The 19082-nt window shown below is 35.8% G+C and overlaps 1 protein-coding gene across 1 annotated transcript in view; it reads left to right on the forward strand.

Moving 5' to 3' along the window:
- Positions 1–19082, forward strand: part of CNTN1 (contactin 1) — a 311723-nt gene that overhangs the window by 74761 nt on the left and 217880 nt on the right. The window contains exon 2 of the mRNA XM_036252416.1: positions 3196–3243. The gene's annotated coding sequence lies outside the window, so the exon portion shown is untranslated. The remainder of the gene's footprint in view (positions 1–3195; positions 3244–19082) is intronic.

Here is a 19082-nt window from a genome sequence, read left to right on the forward strand (position 1 = left end):
TCTACCTCCTCAAATGCGGGGAGTGTACTCCATTCCTCACCTGCTGTGCTCTCAGCAGCACTCCAGACTCTTGCCCTAGGGCCCCTCCTTCCACAGACCCTTCTCTATGAGGGTATCATGAAGAGTGATTGGATTGGTAGACTGGTAAAAACCTAGAACAGTTCTTAATACGTAATGAGCCTGCAATTATTCAATTAACATCCTTAATCTATGTTCTCCCCATAGAAATTACACCCACTCCCATTGTTTCAATGTTACTGATATTCCTATGACTCCTAAATTTATATCTCCAGTCAAGATCTCTTTCCTGAGCTTCAGACATTAAAAGTTTCCTACCTCTTATCTCCCCTTAACTGTGATCCAATTATAATTTGTCTAAATCTAAACTCATGATTTCACTTGCAAACCGGATAATTTCTAATGATTATCACATTACATATAATACCCCTTCATGAAGTTCCTTAGTTTTCTAATTTCCTCTTCCCTTCCTATCATTTATTTATCCATTAAAAAATTGGGGGGTTATCAACTATGTGTAAAGCATTATGGCAGAGAATATAATGGTCAATAAAACTGATACAGTCAGTTCTCATAAAGTTTTCAATCAAGTGAAAGACACAGATTACACTCTACCCCAAAACCTATTAAAACAAGGCCATTACACTTCTTTTTAGCAAATACTCTAGTCAAAGCCACTCTCTCTTTCCTGAACTAGAATAATAACCCCTCACTGGGTTCCTACATTCACTCTTTCTCTGCTTTCTCTTCCCCTCAATGGAGCTACCATCTTCAAGGAGATCTTATTATCTCATCCTTTGCATAAGTCCTTTCAGTGGCTCCCTGTAGTATGTAAGATAAAAACAATCCTTCATAGCCTTCCATGGCCCTGCCTAACCTCATTAGCTTTACGCACCCTGACTCACTCCTCGATTTCTGTTTTAGCCCTGATGGGCTCCTTCCTGCTCCTCCACAGTGCTTCATGCCTCAGTGCATTGCACCTGTCAATCCTTCTGCAATGGGCACTCTCTTATTGCTCTGTCTTTGGCTGGTAACCCTCAGCTAAAATTTTGTCTCTCATGAAAGTCTCCCCTCATCCTTCTTGACTAAACTAGAATTCCCATTACACTCAAAGTACTTTATGAGTTATCTTCATGACATTTAATATGGTATATGGTTATGTACCAATTTGAATCATTATTTGATTAATATCTGTCAACATTCAGCTTCAGCCATAAGAAAAGTAGATTTTACTATTGCGTTTTGTTTATGAGGGAACATGACGTGTACTTTATTTTTTTAATTACTTTTAATTATAATTGACATACAGTATTATATTGCTTTCAGGTGTACAACATAGTGATTCAACATTATATACCTTACAAAATAACCACTATAACAAGTCTAGTAACTATCTGTTACTGTTACATACTTACTATGATGTTATTGACTTTATTTCCTGTATTGTACATTTCATCCCCATGACTTACTCTATAACTGAAAGTTTGTACTTTTTTTTTTTATTGTTAAAGTATTACAGATATCCCCTCTTTTTTCTGACATTAACCCCCTTCTCCCTACTCCCACTCCCCTCCGGCCTTCCTCAACCTAATTTCTGTGTCCATTGGTTATGCATGTATGCATATAAGTTTTTTGGTTTATCTCCCCCCACCCCCATCCATCTGAGGTTTGTTAGTCTGTTCCTTATTTCCATGACTCTGGATCTATTTTTGTCAACAGCTTATTTTGTTCATGATGTTCCATAAATAAGTTAGATCATGTGTTACTTGTCTAGAGTACTCATACAACTCAACAAAAGGAAGACAAACAATCCAATTAAAAAATGGGCAGAGGACCTACCTGAATAGATACTTCTCCAAACAGGACATATAAATGGCCAGGAGACATGAAAAAATGCTCAACATCTCTAATCATCAGAGAGTTACAAGTTAAAATGACCATGAGATACTACCTCACACCTGCCAGAATGGTGGTCATCAACAAATACTCAAACAAGTGCTGGCAAGGGTGTGGAGAAAAGGGGACTCTAGTACACTGCTGGTGGGAATGCAGACTGGTACAGCCACTATGGAAAACAATATGGTGTTACCTCAAAAAATTAAAAATGGAATTGACATTTTACTCAGTGATTCCACTTCTAGGAATATATCCCAAGAAGCCTGAAACACCAATCAGAAAGAATATATGCACCCCTATGTTCATTGCAATGCTATTTACAATAGCTAAGATATGGAAACAACCCGTGTCCATCAGTAGACAAGCGGATAAAAAAACTGTGGTACATTTATACAATAGAATACTATGCAGCTGTAAGAAAGAAAGATCTCTTATCCTTTGAGACAACATGGAGGGACCTGGAGAGTATTATGCTGAGCAAGATAAGCTTCTTATGTAACTATCTCTGTGTCAATTCAGATCATGCTTACTCTGATAGTATTTGGAAGGGAACATTTTTATGGTTATGAGGGTTACTGAAGACCTGAGCAAGAATGTGAAAAAAATGTTCTGTAAACTATAAAACTCAACCCATATTTTTTGTTGCTGTTATTATTGTTAATATCACCAAAATACCAGTTTATCTGAACATTTGAGATACATTGAATTTGATCCATTTAATTACATCCAAATACTTGATTTTCTCTACCAAGTGTTTCAGATCTGCCTGTTTGTTTTTCTCAAATTTACACCTGTGTGTGTATTACCATGCTGTCTACCTATTTATGTGTATACAGACATATGGGATATACACACATATACACATATGTGTATGTACCGTGTATATGGTGTATATTCAAGATCCTTTAAAATAAATTCCAGTCTAGTGTTTCATATTATAGAATGGGGCTATGTTATTATTATGGATTTACTTAAAATGTTAATTTTCAATACAATTCAGTAATGCTGAATAAGATGATATTTGGGATATAAACCAACAATAGTCTTTGAAAGCCATAAAAACGTCAAATCCCTTTAGCTTAAAAAGTGTTTACTGATTGTATAAATGTATTTTATAAATATGCCAGAACATTACCGTAATGTTCAAAACTACAAATATAGACTTCTATTGATTAAACTGTAACTGATTTATTATAGAAAATGTTAAAAATCATTGCTAAAGTAGAAACATCTTTATCCTTTATGCTAACTGACTGTAATTTCATAATAATTGATTTGTAGACATCCACTTTGGATCATTTCTGAAGCTGAATTCAGAACAACATTAAGGTAAGCTGTTTATTAGGGATGCAAGTTGTGTGTGTGTGTGTGTGTGTGTGTGTGTGTGTGTGTTTTAAGCAATAAAAATATGTGGCAAAATTTTGTGTAAAAGAAAATTAAAACATATTTATAGTTTCTAAGCTCCTAGAAAGTTTCTGATTCATGATAAACACTCAATGATAATTGTTCCATTTTATCTTTTTCAATGATAAAAAATATCAAAACATAAGATAAAACTGTTTGAGAACAACTTGTGAAATATCCTCTCAGTGTTCACTCTGAAAATACCGATACAAGTAAATCACTGTGCAAATACACAGAGCAATTGAAGACAAATTAGTACTGAATAGTGTAGTACTCAGTAATGCCGAGTTCACAGAAAATGGAATGAGTTATCAAATGTGGAATGGTGTTATGAGGACATATTATTGACTTAATAATAATAATAATGTCAACAGCAATAACAATAGTATTTACTTAATGTTATTCAGACACTCTAGTAAACACTATATATATATATATGCTTTTTGTCATATACTCCTCAAAACTTCATGAAGCAAAAGTATTATCATTGCTATTATTAATTTCATTTTATAGTGAGAAAACTAGGGCTTGTCTGAAGTTATACAGCTGGTAAGTGGCATCCTGACCCACTGAAGTTCATCTAACACCCAAGTTTTGGTTTCCTACCACTATGTTAAACTACCTGGAAAAGATAAGAGTTAAGCAGCATTTTGTGAATTTTGGGCTGAGGAGATAATGAGAAGGGAATTTTTTGCTATATGAAGACCACGAACAAAAGTGTGAAAAATGAAATAGATATGCACACCCTAGCGTGACAAGTTGGAATGAAGAGCATTTGAGGAAAATGTAATAAAAATTGTACAGCTTGAGTAGATCGAGGTTACAAGGTTACAGACATATTTTGGTGGATAAAATTGAGTGTTCTAGTTTTATCACCAATGTCCTCTACCTGCAGACTACTAAGTTAAATTTTACTGTTGTAGTTGAGTATAAGAATCCCCAGTCTGGTCAGGATATGAGTTTTTTTAAAATTAATAAAAAATACTAGAATTAGAAGGGATCATTGAAAAATATCTAGTCCTATCAAGGCATGAAATGATGGCCCAATCCTGATAGAAGCAGTGGGAATAGAAAGGCATGCTATCGTCAAAAGACAGGAAAGCAAGCAAATGTGACAGTCTTTATGATAGATTGGGTAAAAGGAAGAAAGGAAAAGGGAGAACAGAGATCATTTTAAGTTTGCTCCTATGGAAAAAAGGAAAGAAATGTCCAAACTTTTTTTGTTAGAAAACAGAATGAGTTTGGATTCTCCATTTTGCATTGGCAATATTGATGGGGACTTACACTGATCTATTCTGTAGGACAGAAATGTAAATGAAAAAAAAAAAAAAGAGGTGAAGATTGGGTCCTAATTTCATTAACTATATTTGTTAAAGGCTTTAGAATGTGTGGCTTACTATGAAAGAATTAGTATAAAAATAGAAACACATGGGACTGCTATTTTAAACATCATTTTCAGCTGAACATTTTAAAAATAAGATATAGTTATATAATATTGAAAGTATATGTGAGATGATGCAACCTGTATAATAATCTTGCCTTCTATGCTTGTTTTGTTTGTTTGGGATTTGTTTATTTCTTTGTTTGACAATATAATGTTGATCTTTTAAAGTCAATAAATGCAAATACTTAAAACTCAAAACTGGAGTTACTTCCCTTGCTTTAAGCATACTTTTTTTTTACTGGTCTTTATCGTTATCCTGTTAACAGTGCTTCAGGTAAAATACAACTTGAAATCAATTGTATTTCAGAATTTAAATACTCATTCATTCACTGTGTAATGAAACATGTGAATGAGATGATAAAGAGGAGAAGCTCTACCTAGACCATAGTTACGGTATTTGGCGTGGTGTCTTCTGGTAATGCTGGCCTACAATACTGTAATGGTTTTGTAATACTATGACAGTTTTTTTTTCTAATATTAGAAAAAATACAGGATTAAATGTTATGTGCTACAGAATTATAACCTTCTTAAATTTTACTTAATATCTTCACTAAGAGTAAATGCATTAAATATTTATTTAGTAGGTAAATGCAATGCTAAATTCTGACCCTACCATAATACTTTTAGTGGCTATGACTTATCTTTTCAAGATGTTCACAGTCGAATATAAAAATATGTAAACAAGTTATTATAGCATAGTGTAATCCCTTGATATGGAAGCACTTCTGATGGAGTGGATCCAGATTTACTTCTTTTTCTCTAATTACAGTCGATATACAATGTTATATTAGTTGTACAACATAGTGATTAGACATTCATATAACTTGCGAGGTGACTATCCCAGTAAGTGTAGTGTCTAGGTGACACCATACATTGTTGTTTGAGTGGATCAAGACTGCTCATAAGTATCATCAAGGAAATGTGGATCTTCAGTTTATAAACATATGAAAAGGTATACTTTCTAAATTTGTATTTAAGCTTAATTATGTTTATTGGAAGTATAAAAGTGGTACAAACACTACAATGGTAGGCTTTGAATTTCTTAGAATTTGATTCTCAAAGAGGCAATAATTTTTTTTTTTTCTTTCTGTATTCAGAGTCTGGAAGGAGTCTTCATATAGAGCTATCAGTATATTTTTAGAAGACAGGGTTTAAAATGTGCAACATATTACCTGTGGTCTGCTACTTACTTTTCTTGACATCAAGAATGATACTTGTTAAATGCATTAAGAAGTTGAGTGGAAAAGTTATTACTTTGGTAACTTTTTTACTTAAGGTGTAAAATCATTGTTGCATAGGCAATGAAATGTTTTACTTCAACCTTTAAAAATAAATTTGACTGGGTTTAAAAATATATGGAGAGTTCATCTTCTGGCAGCTGTTAAATGAAAAACTCTAAAAACATGACACTTTGTAAAAATGCTTTTCTGAAATGGTAAGAAAGAATCTAGAGGACAAAAACGAAGTGGAAGTAGCAACCTTGAGAGTAAGCAAGGGCAAAACTGGGAACCGAAGATGGAGTCTGTGGCTAGCTCAAGTTGAAGTCAAATAGAAGAGACTCTCAGAGAACCAGTTCCTTCATTACAACACTCTAAGAGTGTGGATCTATAAGAAAGAAACCTACCCCTACGAATGTGCGTCAAAGAAACATACCTATCTAGACTTTGCCACTGAGTGGGGCAACACAGATTTGTTTTTAGAATTCAGAACTATTGGCCAGCCTTCATTGAGGTTTGGTGGCAGAATTTGCCTGTGTAGCCCAACAAACTTCATCAATAATTAGGGTGGTTCTAGACTCACAGTCAGTGGATGAAAGCCAAAGAATTGTTTATAGTATGAATCCAAATTCAATGCTTCAAAGATAAATTTCTAAAGGAATGTTAACAATTTAAAAATTACAAAGCATAAAGAATAAAATAGACTTGAGAGGAAGCTGAAAAAATATCAGAAGATACATACAATCTTACAGAGATATATTATATTGGAATGATCGGATTCAGAAAAAAATACATATGTTTAATATACTATTTTCTATTGCTGCCATAACAAATTATGAAAAAGTACAGATTCAACATCTTACAGTTCTATAGGTCAGAAGTCCAGTACAACTGTCACCAGATGGAAATCACAGTGTAGGTAAGATGCATTTCATCCCAGAGCCCCTAGGAAAGAATTGAATTGGTTTCTTGTTCCTTTGAGTTGTTGCCAGAATTCAGTTCCTTGTGGTTGTAGGACTGATCTTCTGATTTTGTTGCTGGTTCTAACTCAAGGGTTGCTCCTAGCTTCCAGATGCTGCTACATGCCTTGGCATTGGGCTCCTTTTCATTTTGAAAACCAACAATAGCAGATTGAGACTATCTCACTTCATATCTCTGATTCCTTTAGTCCAAGTTGGAAGGGTCTCTACTTGTATACAACTATCAAGAATTCTGTGGGATTTAATCCATTAGACAGGATTTTCAACAACTCCATGGACTCTCCTAAGTGCTGTAGTTTACTCAAAACTTGGCAGCTATCATTAATCAAAAGTCATTTACTTAGCACTGAATATGTGCTTACTAGTCTGTTAGGCACTTTGGGGAACACTGGGAAAAGTATTATAGTCTCTACTGTATTTTTCAGTGTCATTACAGGCTATTTATTATAGTACATTCTGGCAGGCTCTCCTTGTTATTTCCTTTGCACAATTGAATTACTTTGGATGTTTAATAACTTGAGTTTCTCATCAATTATGTTAGAATGGATTAGAGAATAGATATTAAAAGCCATTGCTTTATTTTTCAAGCATGACGAATGTAAGAAAATCTCATGACTCTTTATTCCATTTCATCAAAACAAGAATTTCTTCTTAAATAAAAGGAAATCTAAGAATGTAGAGGGCATTTAGTGCCTGAGATTCAATAAAAAATAAAATAAAATGACTGTGAATTTTAAGAAATCACACACAGGCTTTATTTACTCCCAGAATTACACAGTGATGATATTATGGAGATTAAGAAAACATTTTACTAATTATTAGTAAATAATAATTTGCTAAGTTTTGCTAGATGCATAATTTTATCTGAAAAATATATAGTCTTGTAATATTGCCTTTGGGCAGAAGCTGTTTGAATTATTAACTGTGACTCTTTAGATAAATTATATATCTTCTCTAAGCCTTCATCTCACCATAAAAAATTTAAAAACAGCCCTGGTCGGGTACTCAGTTGGTTAGAATTTGTCCCAATAAGCCAAGATGGCAGGTTTGATTCCTAGTCGCGGCACATGTGAGAATAAACCAATGAATGCATAAATAAGTGGAGCAACAAATCTCTCTCTCTCAAAAAATAAATAAAAATATTTTTAAAACTTAAAGGCAACTGGAATTCAAGTGCAGTCATACCTCTTGGCATGCTCATATTAGCAGGATGTCCAGTGTCTACACTTAAGGTCTTCCCTACCCCCACTTTCATTGCCCTAGATTTCCAGAAGATTGCTCTGTCTAGTGTAGTCTGCCATGTTTCCAAATCCCAAGCAGAGAGAAAACTGGGAAGTCTATCCATTGCTTTCTATCACTACATATGGAGCTGCTATGGGAACCAGTTCTCCATCACATTCCAACGGGTGACTTTGCATTGCTACAGGGATTTCCTGGCTGCACTCATCCCTCGCACTTGTAGGCATCATGATTTCATCTATCATCTAGAACAGCACTTTTTAACATTTTTCTTTTCATAACACACGTAAACTAATGATTAAAATTCTGTAGCACACCAAAAAAATATATTTTTTGCCAATCTGACAAAAAATAGATTTAATTTTTATTCAATCACACTGGACAGCTATTACTGTGTTGGCTGTTGTCCTCTTTTTATCTGACAGTCTAAGAGAAAAGAGTTCAGTTCCCTCTTGCCGCGACCTGCGCAGCTAGTCCAGCCAGAGGAGTGGTGACGGGAGATTAAGAAAGACTCAGAGACGTTATACAGAGCAAAGCCGGGGCCAGGTGGGACACTGCTCTCTGATGGAGGAACAGTGTCCCTGAGCTAGTTCAGCATGTTTATTATATAGCAGTAATGAAGGGGGAAGTTCAAAAGCTTGACTATCTTCAGACCCCAGATGTTTCCACGGGCCAATGAGCTCAAGGTCGACACTGTCGATACATTCTTGCCTGTGGCTCAGACTGCTCCTGCCTGGGCCTTGCCAGCATCGCCAGACCAAGAGACCTTGGCTCAGCCACCCTCCACACCTCTGTTACATGTTTTAAAAATTCTCGTGGCACACCTGTGTGCTGGGACATACCGGTTGAAAATCGATAACCTAGAAAAAACTCAGCCATGGTTCCTGTGATGTCCACCATCATACAATGGTCAGGACAGGAAAGTTTGCCAGCCCCCGTCTTCCTCGAGACCCTACACACCGTGGTTCTGAGCTTGGATCACTGCCCATGCTCTCCCTTGCCGCATGGTGACCCCTTAAGGCTCCTGACACTCTTTCCTGCCCCCGGCCTCAGTCCGGACTGGAAATCCTTCAGAGAGGTTCCAAAAACGTGAAATTACAAACAGAAACCTTCCCAACTCCAAGTAACCTCTTGAAAAACATCCTCAGTGACCCCCTCTTGGGGGAGAGAGCCATAATTTTAAGTCATAAAAGGTTCTATTATTACCTTCCTTGGGGAACGAGGTACCTACTAGCTTACTGGGGACAAATAAAATGACTCTAAAAAGTTCACTAGAGAAGGTTTTCTTCTTTTTAAGTTCTGCTTCATCAGATATGGCACACATCCTGTTGCTATGGGAATTAATGGATGACATATATTAAGTGCCTACCAGCACCCACTACATAGTAGACTTTTAATATATTTTAATTTACTCTTTTGTCCTATTTTTAATTTCTAGTTTAAGCTTTTATTGTTATTATTTTTACATACATACCCAAAGTGAGATTATAAAACTTGTAAGGGAAGAGAGTTGTCTTGTACATCTTTCAAGCTTCCATATATTATTCAGCATTATGCCTCACAGTTAGATATTAATTGCTATATAATTATTGATTTAGTGATTACTTAGAGATTGAGCTATGCATATGTACATATAAAAATTAATATAATTTTTAATTTTTTTGTATGACTTACTGCTGTCATACTAATGTTGTGAGAAGAAGCTTGGTAAGAAAAGGAGATAAAATTCTAATATATATTTGCATTTTGATTATGGACTCACCTGTCTGTCAATAACACTCATATAGCTTAGAAATTTTTATGAACACTTGAAATAATGGGTTTATTTCTTCCTCATAGAAGGTGAATCCCCCAGGAGGATTATTAATAATAATATTTATTATTAATTTAATTTGGGGGATGACATTGGTTTGCAAATCCATATAGGTTTCACATGTACAACTCAACAAAGCATTATCTGCACCCTGCATCATGCACCCATTGCCCCAAGCCAAGTCCCTTTCTGTCCCCATTTCCCCCACTTTGTACACCCCCACCTACCTCCACCACCCTTTCCCGCTGGCTGTCACCACACTGTTGCCTGTGCCTGTGTGTTACATGGAACAGACTGACAACTGTCAGAAGGAAGATACATTTTTATGTACTGCAGTGAAAATAACCTAAAGAAACTTAAATTTGAGTTCTTGATAACCATTGACACCTGTAAGAGTAAAAGCAAGACATTTAATGCTCCCTGTGTGGCAGAAAGGAGAAAAGATACAAAGATCATTAAAACAATTAGAGCAAATACGTGCACAAGGGATCTATGATAGGAGCCCTTTAATTAAAAAAGTACATACTTACTGTGAAAAACTTGGAAAATGAAAGAAATCACTCATAACTTCATATCTCATAAAGAACTTTTGTTAAAATCTTGAGATATTTTGAAGCCACATATACCTACATTTTGATATCCTTTTTAAATTTCATCTTAATTTTTTTTTTTATCCTCATTCAAGGACATTTTTTTTTTTTTTTTGCATTTATCTTCAGATAGAGTTTGGGGGGGAAACATTGATATGAGAGAGACACATAGACTGGTTGCCACCCACACAACCCCAACCAGGGCCAGGGACAAACTGCAACCAAGGTACATGCCCCTAGTGGGAACCGAACCCAGGACTCTCCTGTGCGCAGGCCGACGCTTTAACCACTGAGCCAAACCGGCCAGGGCTTAACTTCATCTTATATTATTTTTTATTTTAAAACAATCCATGCCACGAATTCTTCAAAAACATTATGTTAATGTTATGCCTTATAAAAGTTGGCCGTTTCTCATGGGTACGTAAGTTTTTTTCTCATGTTCTACTTAAAAATAATTTTCTTGATAACATCTTCATAATATTCTTATATTCTTATGATGTATATTTCACTAGAAAATATGCTGTGAACATTTGTGGGATTCTTGCTTTTTCATTGATACTTGGCACTTTAACATTCCTTGATCCATCCAATCTTGAAATAGTGCCACAGATCCATGATTTGTACAAATCTGTTATTTTGCTGAAGTAGTCCCTCGAGTGCTGCCCTGGGCCATGGTTAGTAGCATGTGCTTCATCTACTGAGTGAGTCCAGTGGCTGCATGTCCCTCAGTTCTCAGCTTCTGTGTTCTCTCCTCTCCACGCCCACTTGAAATCTCTCTTTACTGCACTGTGTTACAGTCAATCTGTAGATTTCCTAACATCAAGCTGCTCTTCACCAAATCGAGTATTCTTTTAATTCTTCCAGAACTAGATTTGCTAAGATTCTATGTATTATTTAGCACCTGTGGCCACACCTATGTTTTATTTCCTTTTCGTGCTTTGTTAGATTTCACCGCAGAGCCATAGTTCTAGGTTTATATAATGAGAGTGGTAGCCTAAATCATATTCTATAGAGTACAATGCAAACATGGGAAAGTCAAAGTTAAATATAACAACAAATTGTCATTATACATAACCCAATAGCTAATATTTTCAATGACAGGTTCAGTATCCAAACTTATTGCAACAATTATAAAAGCAAACTCAAAGCAACAAGAAAATGTTTCAGACATAGATATAAAATTCCTCAATTAAATTTGAATATATAATTGTACTAACCATGAGGTAATAGGAATCTGACTTGACATGAGCTCATATGAATTAAATAATTGTACATTTAGGAATACAAATGTTATATGCACCCAAGAGTGTACCAGCTGCTGAGGAAGCTAGTGTCAGATTACATTGCATTCATAAAACAGAAAAAGGGTAGCATTTTTCTCACCACGTTTCTGAGAGTCTTTCACAGGTGCAAATTCTAGTATATGAAAGACTTGTGTAATATGTATGACTCCTGCTCTTAAGGCCCACATTCTGTTGGTCTTTGGTATTTGTCATCTCAACTGATACCCTTTGCTGCCTCTAAAGCATAACAGAAATAAACCTCCAGATTCGGTGAGTCTCCTCCACAGCTTCCTGAGGTGGACAATTGTATGGATAGGAAGTCACATTCCCCTCTTATCCTAAGTGAGCTGTTAGCATCTCTATGATATTATCACTTCATTTTGCCAGGATGCTTCTTACAAGAGTTTCATCTCTAGGTTAGAGCTTCCAACTCTGGTCTCTGGACTACCCAAACTAACAGGAAACTTATGGTTCTCTGTCAAGCACTAGGTCCCACAGGAAATTAGAGTGGACTTTGCCCTTTTCTCCCTGTCTGTACCTTTTAGCCACATCACAATGTCCAGTGCCCAGGCCCTGGTGCACTGGAGGACCTGGGACTCTGTCGTTTAGTAACCTGCACGGAGGAAGAGAGACAGCACTCCTCATTCAAAATCACCTGCACATCTCAAGAGAGAGATTTCTGCCTCTCCTACCCTGTCACTACCAGAGGAGGGGGAGCAGTGGGAAGCTCTTATTTCTCCATCCAGTCTTCTCTCTAACTCTTTCTGAAGCCTCTGTTAAAATTTTTTCTATGCTAAAAGATACCAAAGAACCATTTCTTTCAGTTTCCCAACAATGATCCCAATGCAAACTTAAAAGAGGCCCCTTTGCAGCAAGTGAGGGCTGGACTGTTGCTCTCAGCCAGGCCGGGATAGCCGCCACAGAACCCCTGCCTGTCCCTTAGACACAGCTTGTGGGGGAGGCTTCCCGCTAGTCTCTATAGGGCTGAGGTCAGCAAGGAGCATTTTTCTCAGATCCTTATTTTATGTTGTTAAAACAATTTTTTAAAATTTATTGTAGTAATAACTACTAATTTTCCCCCTTTAAGTGCTATATTTGACAAGTTTCGAATTATTTGCATACAGTCATCCATATGACATATATGTTGTTTGTCAACTCGTTCATTTTGACACTTTTAACAAATGAAAATGTGACCATTAATTTTTTTTTATTGAGGTATAATTGACATACAAAAGGTGAGCATTTAAAAAATGGTATCAGCTATCTTTGATTTTTCTTAAATCCATATCACTGTATTACCTCGAGAAATGATTTATCAGCTCATTCTAGCTGTAAGTATAGGCAGAGTTATTGCTCACCTCAGTTATCTGTTAATATGTCCAAATTCTGTACGAGGTTGTGAAATTTCCAGCGTTCGGTTTACTAATGCTCTTTGTGAACTAAGTTCAACCGTTTCCCCAGCAGGCCAGTTAAACTACATATGGGCACTAATGTTTTCCTTTGAAACAGGGACATTGATTTAATCATCTTATTAACTCGAGGATAAATTTAGTGGGAACTAAGAAATACAAGTAGATTACTTCTTTAAATCTTATAACCGTATACTTATACTTAACCACTCTAAACTCTGTAATCTTCACTTACATATATAATCATTTTTAACCTTCCCAAATCCCTGTGAAATAGTGTATTCTTATAGAATGATGAGATACTACAGATTCTCCTTTGTGAAGATACCCAAGAATTGACTCTGAAGCTACAGAACATATCATAAAATAACCTGCCTGCACCGCAGGGATTCATGATCCATGACTGGTGGAGAGGGTTACCTCGCAGTGAAGTAAGGGATAACACTTCTGGAGATGCAGATAGATGGATCAATCCATAGATGTTTAAAGGCACTTGCTATGTGGTCAGCGTTGTTTGGAGTTTTATGGGTCATGAGAAAGAACATTAAATGTGGTTCTATCCATCAAAGGTTAAATACTCCACATGAGAGGATGAAATTTACCTGAAGAATTACTCAAAAAAAGTTACGTGTTGGGCTATGGGGGGGTTGATCATAAAAATTCAAAGAAAGGAGAGTGCAGTTGAGGGTGGTGTCCTCAGAGAATGGCTCCTGGAGAAAATAACAAGTGAGCCGAGCTTTGGGGAGAAAAGAGACAGAGTAGGGCTCAGCCTTCAGCTCCTCCATCCACTGTTTATATTTTCTCGGAATATTATTTAACCTCTTTGAATCAGACGTGGATATCATGGTAAAACAAGGAGACAAAGCCTATTTCACTCACTTCAGAAGTTGTTGTGAAGATTAGATAAGATGTTTTATATGAAATACTTAGAATACTTGACGAAAAAGACATTTAATCACTACCATTTCTCCTCTGTTCTCTTTGACATAGGTGAAATCTGGACATGTAAAGGAGGAAATTAAACATTTAGAAAGGCAGAGCAGGGAAAATGTAAACCACGCGGCAAAGGAGGGGAGATGCAGAGAGCACTGTGGGCACAAGCTTATCGGCAGAGCAGTAGAGACAACATATTCTTAATTGCCAAAGTCATCCTCTACATTACTTTCTTTCTTGATTTATAATTAATGCTCACATTTCTTATTTAACCATGAGGCCTTGGTTGTTTTGATTTGATTTCTTTTTTCTTTTTATAGTTATAGCTGTTGGTGTTTATTCTCCATAAACCTTGGTAAATGTCCTTGTATATAGACAGTTAGGAAATATTATTCATTTGTGCACTCATTAAATAAATATTTATTCAGGACCCACTGGATGAATAGATGCAGGTTGTATAGAAAACATGAAACCAGATGATGAAGTACATTAGACATGGATATCACATTTTGAAATTCATAGGATAGAAAATAATGCCTTGTAAGCTAATACAAAATAATGCTGAATATAAGCTGTATCTGAAAAATAAAATTTAGCCCAGTTGATGTGGCTCAGTGGTTGAACATCGACTCATGCACCAAGAGGTTACCGGTTCGATTCCCGGTCAGGGCACACGCCCAGTTTGTGGGCCTGATTCCTAGTGGGAATGTGCAGGAGGCGGCCAATCAGTGTTCTCTCTCATCGTTGTTTCTATCTCTCTCTCCTTCGCCCTTCCTCTCTCTCTAAAATCAATAAAGAAAAAATATTTAAAAAAAAAACAATTTAAATTAAAAAATAATAAAACTTAATCTAAATTTTAAAAAAGAAAGCAATGCCTTGTCTTTCTGTTCCACTCTCTTTTATGCTTATTCTCCACCATGCTTTTTTAAAAATTGCAGTTCACAGTCAATATTTTTGTGTTAGTTTCATCTGTACAGCTTAGTAGTTAGACAATCAGATACTCTACATAGTGATCCCCCTGATATTTCTGATACCCACCTAGCACCATAGATAGCTATTACAATATCATTGACTATATTCCCTATGCTGGGTCTGTTTTGTAACTCCCCTTTGTACTTCTTAATCCCTTTATCTTTTTCATATGGTCCCCAACCCCTCCTGTCTGGCAACCATTGGTCTGTTCTCTGTATCTATGGATCTCTTTCAATATTCTTTATTTGTTTATTCTGTTCTTTAGATTCCACATATAAATAAAATTATATGGTATTTGTTTTTCTTTGACTGACTTATTCACTTATCATAATATCATCTAGGTCCATTCATGCTGTCACAAATAGTAAGATTTTATTCTTTTTATGACCAAATGATATTCCATTATATGTATGTACCATCACCCTTTTTTAATCTACCCACCTATTGGTGAACGCTTGGGTTACTTCCATATTTTGGCTATTGTAAATAATGCTGCAATGAATGTAGGAGTGCAGATATTCTTTTGAATTAGTGTTTTGGGTTAGTTTGGATATATATCCAGAAGTGGAATCGTTGGATCATAGGGCAGTTTCATTTTTAATTTCTTGAGGAACCTCCATACTGTTTTCTGAAGTGGCTGCACCAGTCTGCATTCCTACCAAGAATGCACAAGGGTTCCTTTTCCTCTACATGCTTGCCAACATTTTTTATTTGTCAATGATAACCATTCCGACAGGTGTTAGGTAATATCTCTGTCATTTAAAATTGCATTCCTCTGACTAGTGATGCTGAGCACATTTTCATATGTCTATTGGTCATCTGTATGTGTCTATTTAGGTCCTCTACTCATTATTAAGTTGGATTGCTTGGGGGGAGGGGTTGGTGTGATTTGTAAATTTTGGATATTAGCCCCTTATCAGGTGTGTCGTTAGTGAATATCATCTTCCCTTCCGAAGGTTGTCTTTTAAAAGTAAACAAATTGGACCACATCAAGCCAGAAACTTTTTGCACAGCAAAAGGTACCATTTACAATTCTTTAAATAAAATAAGCCTAGCTGTGTCATTCCTAAGTGCTTCTTTTATGTGGCTTTCTTTCGTGAAATAACTCCCTGTTCCCCCCTTATCCATCTGGAAAATATCTACTCTGTTCCAACACTCAGTTGAATAAAACCTTTCCTGACCTTCTTCTTCCTCACCTTCTCAGGAAGATTATACCAGCCGGTCCTTGCTGCTTCCTCGGATTGGGTCTTTATTTTTATCATTGCACCATAACACATTATTGCTTCTGTTGTTCACATCGAACCCTATTAGATTAGAAATGTAAAGACTGGATGGGGAAAGAGTAAAGAACAATCTCATAGGAATACATTTGTATAATTTCTAAATGTTTCACAGTTTAAAATTTTTCCTAGATGTAAGATGAGAAAATATTTAAATCTTGACAAAATAAGAGACTTAGTTTAATATCCTATCATTTCACAACAGGGAAAGCAAGTGAGACCAATATGCTCTTGGAGCTACAATTTTCATGAATATTTGTAAGCTATGCCTGTAAGCGACAGCAACATTATTTTTGTGTTGGTGAAGTGCTTTGAGAGTAATGCCCCGGTGACAGCATAAACAAAATACAAAGGCCAGTTTGTTTTTATATCCCAACAGTGGATTGTGGTGAAGAGTTGTGCCAGCCAGTACAGAGTGGAATAGTGTTTTATTCCTCTTAAGATAGATGGGTGGCTGAATGGCCTGAGTTCCTGCTGCTTTATAGCCTGCCCCTTGAATTTGAAAATGAATAAGAGTTCATTATCTCTTGAGGGGATGGTGAGAAAATATATCATTTAAATAAAACTGAACTCAATATTATCATTAAAAATATGTCCACTTGGTATTTACCCACATGATATATTGCTAAATATTAAATATCTTATTTGTTAAATATTGAAAGTATCAGTAAATCATATCATTATTAAAATAAGGAATGGTCAATTTGCCAATGTGTTACACTGTAAAATGTTGTTCCTTCATTAATAAAACCGTTATCTCAAATTTTGCTAGTAGATATTTTTGTTTATTTGTTTTTTATTAATCATCCCTCGAGGACATTCTTCCACTGACTTTATTTTTAGAGAGAGTGGAAGAGAAGGAAGGAGAGAAGAGAGGAGAAAGAGAAAGAGGTATCGATGTGAGGAGATACATGGATTGTTTACCTCCCACATGACCCCAACCAGGGCTGGGCATCAAACCTGCAATCCAGGTGTGTGCCCTTGACCGGGAATTGAACCCATGACCCTTTGTTCTGTGGGCTGACGCTCTAACCACTGAGCCGAACCGGCCAGGGATTTGGTAGATTATTTAAAAAATTTAACAACTGTCTCTTGAGTGCCATGGTAACAAGTCTTTTTAGGGAATAGAAATAAAAGAAAGCATAGTGTCTGCAATCAAGTGCACTTAATAAAAATTAGTACCCGTACAGAGAACTATAACACAGGAGGGATTCAGGAAAGTTACCGTGACTATAAGAACAAAGAAGGGAAAGTACTTCTGGTGAAGAATGATCAGAGAAGGCTTCACAAAATGATGGAAATTGAAAAATGAGTTTCACCATTGAGGAGAGAAGAATTAGAAGACAGAAATCGAGTTCAATAATGGCAATTTTAAATACCAAGAGAAAATTTGATGTTTGTTCTATAGCTATAAAGCAGTTCTGATGGTTAATTTTATGTATCAGCGTGGCTAGGCTACAGTACCCAGTTATTTACAACCACTAGTCTAGATGTTACTATAGTTGTATATGTGGTTAGCATCTAAAATCAGATCACTTCCAGTGTCATAGACCACCCTCCCTAATGTAAGAGAGCTTCATCCAATCACTTGGAGGCCTTGAGAGAAAACACTAAAGTTTCTCAGAGAAGAAATTGTACCTCAAATCTGCAGCATCAACTCTTGCCTCATTTTCAGCCTTCTGACCTGCCCTAGGGATTTTTTATTTGCCAGCTCCACACTCACAGTCATATGAGCCAGTTCCTTAAAACATTACTTTATATATATATGAAAACATATATATTCAACACATGTAGTTTAGAAAAATGTATATTCTATATATTACATATACTTTTGCTATATATTATATGTATATTCTATATATTACACATATATTTTCATATGTGTGTGTGTGTGTGTGTGTGTGTGTGTATTTGCTTTTATTATTTTTCTCGAGCACCCTGACTGAATCAAGAGCTATTAAAATTTTTAAACAAACTACATTAATTACATTTTTGGCAGACATTGTCATAATTTTAAGCTTTTGTTGATCATCATTGTGTGCCAGGTTTATGCTACATGCTATGGAGTAAACAGAAGCATAAAAAATCGTGTCAGTTTTTGTGATTTTTCTGCAGCAATAGTGAACAGTTTTAGCCCTGCCATGTGGCAGACAGTGTGCTAAGATTTTCCCAAATTCTTTTACTTAATCAATCAATGCAACATTGTTATGACATAGATATTATTATCTTTCTAATTTGACAGATGAATAAACTGAATTTGCAGCTAATAAATGTCTGACCTGGCACCATACTCCAGGATACAGCATATAAAACATTATGTATTTAACCGCTAAAATGCAAATCTTCTACTGTAAAACAATTTAAACTATGGTCAATGACTGGTTAGTAGAATAAAATTACACTTATAAATATATAAAAAAGAAAATATAAACAGTCATGTTTGTTACAGAAAAGAATAAACAGGAGAGGCTTCATAGGTTGTAGAAGGAAGCTGATGACTTAAACAATAAAAGAAAGGAAAGTAGCTTAGATTGTGATGAATGAAATAATCATTCCATTTTCAAAATCTCAGGCAGGTAACTTACACCAGCTCCTAACAACCTT

The sequence above is a fragment of the Molossus molossus genome, unplaced genomic scaffold (genome assembly GCF_014108415.1).
Source record: "Molossus molossus isolate mMolMol1 unplaced genomic scaffold, mMolMol1.p scaffold_m16_p_10, whole genome shotgun sequence".
NCBI classification, from domain to species: domain Eukaryota; kingdom Metazoa; phylum Chordata; class Mammalia; order Chiroptera; family Molossidae; genus Molossus; species Molossus molossus.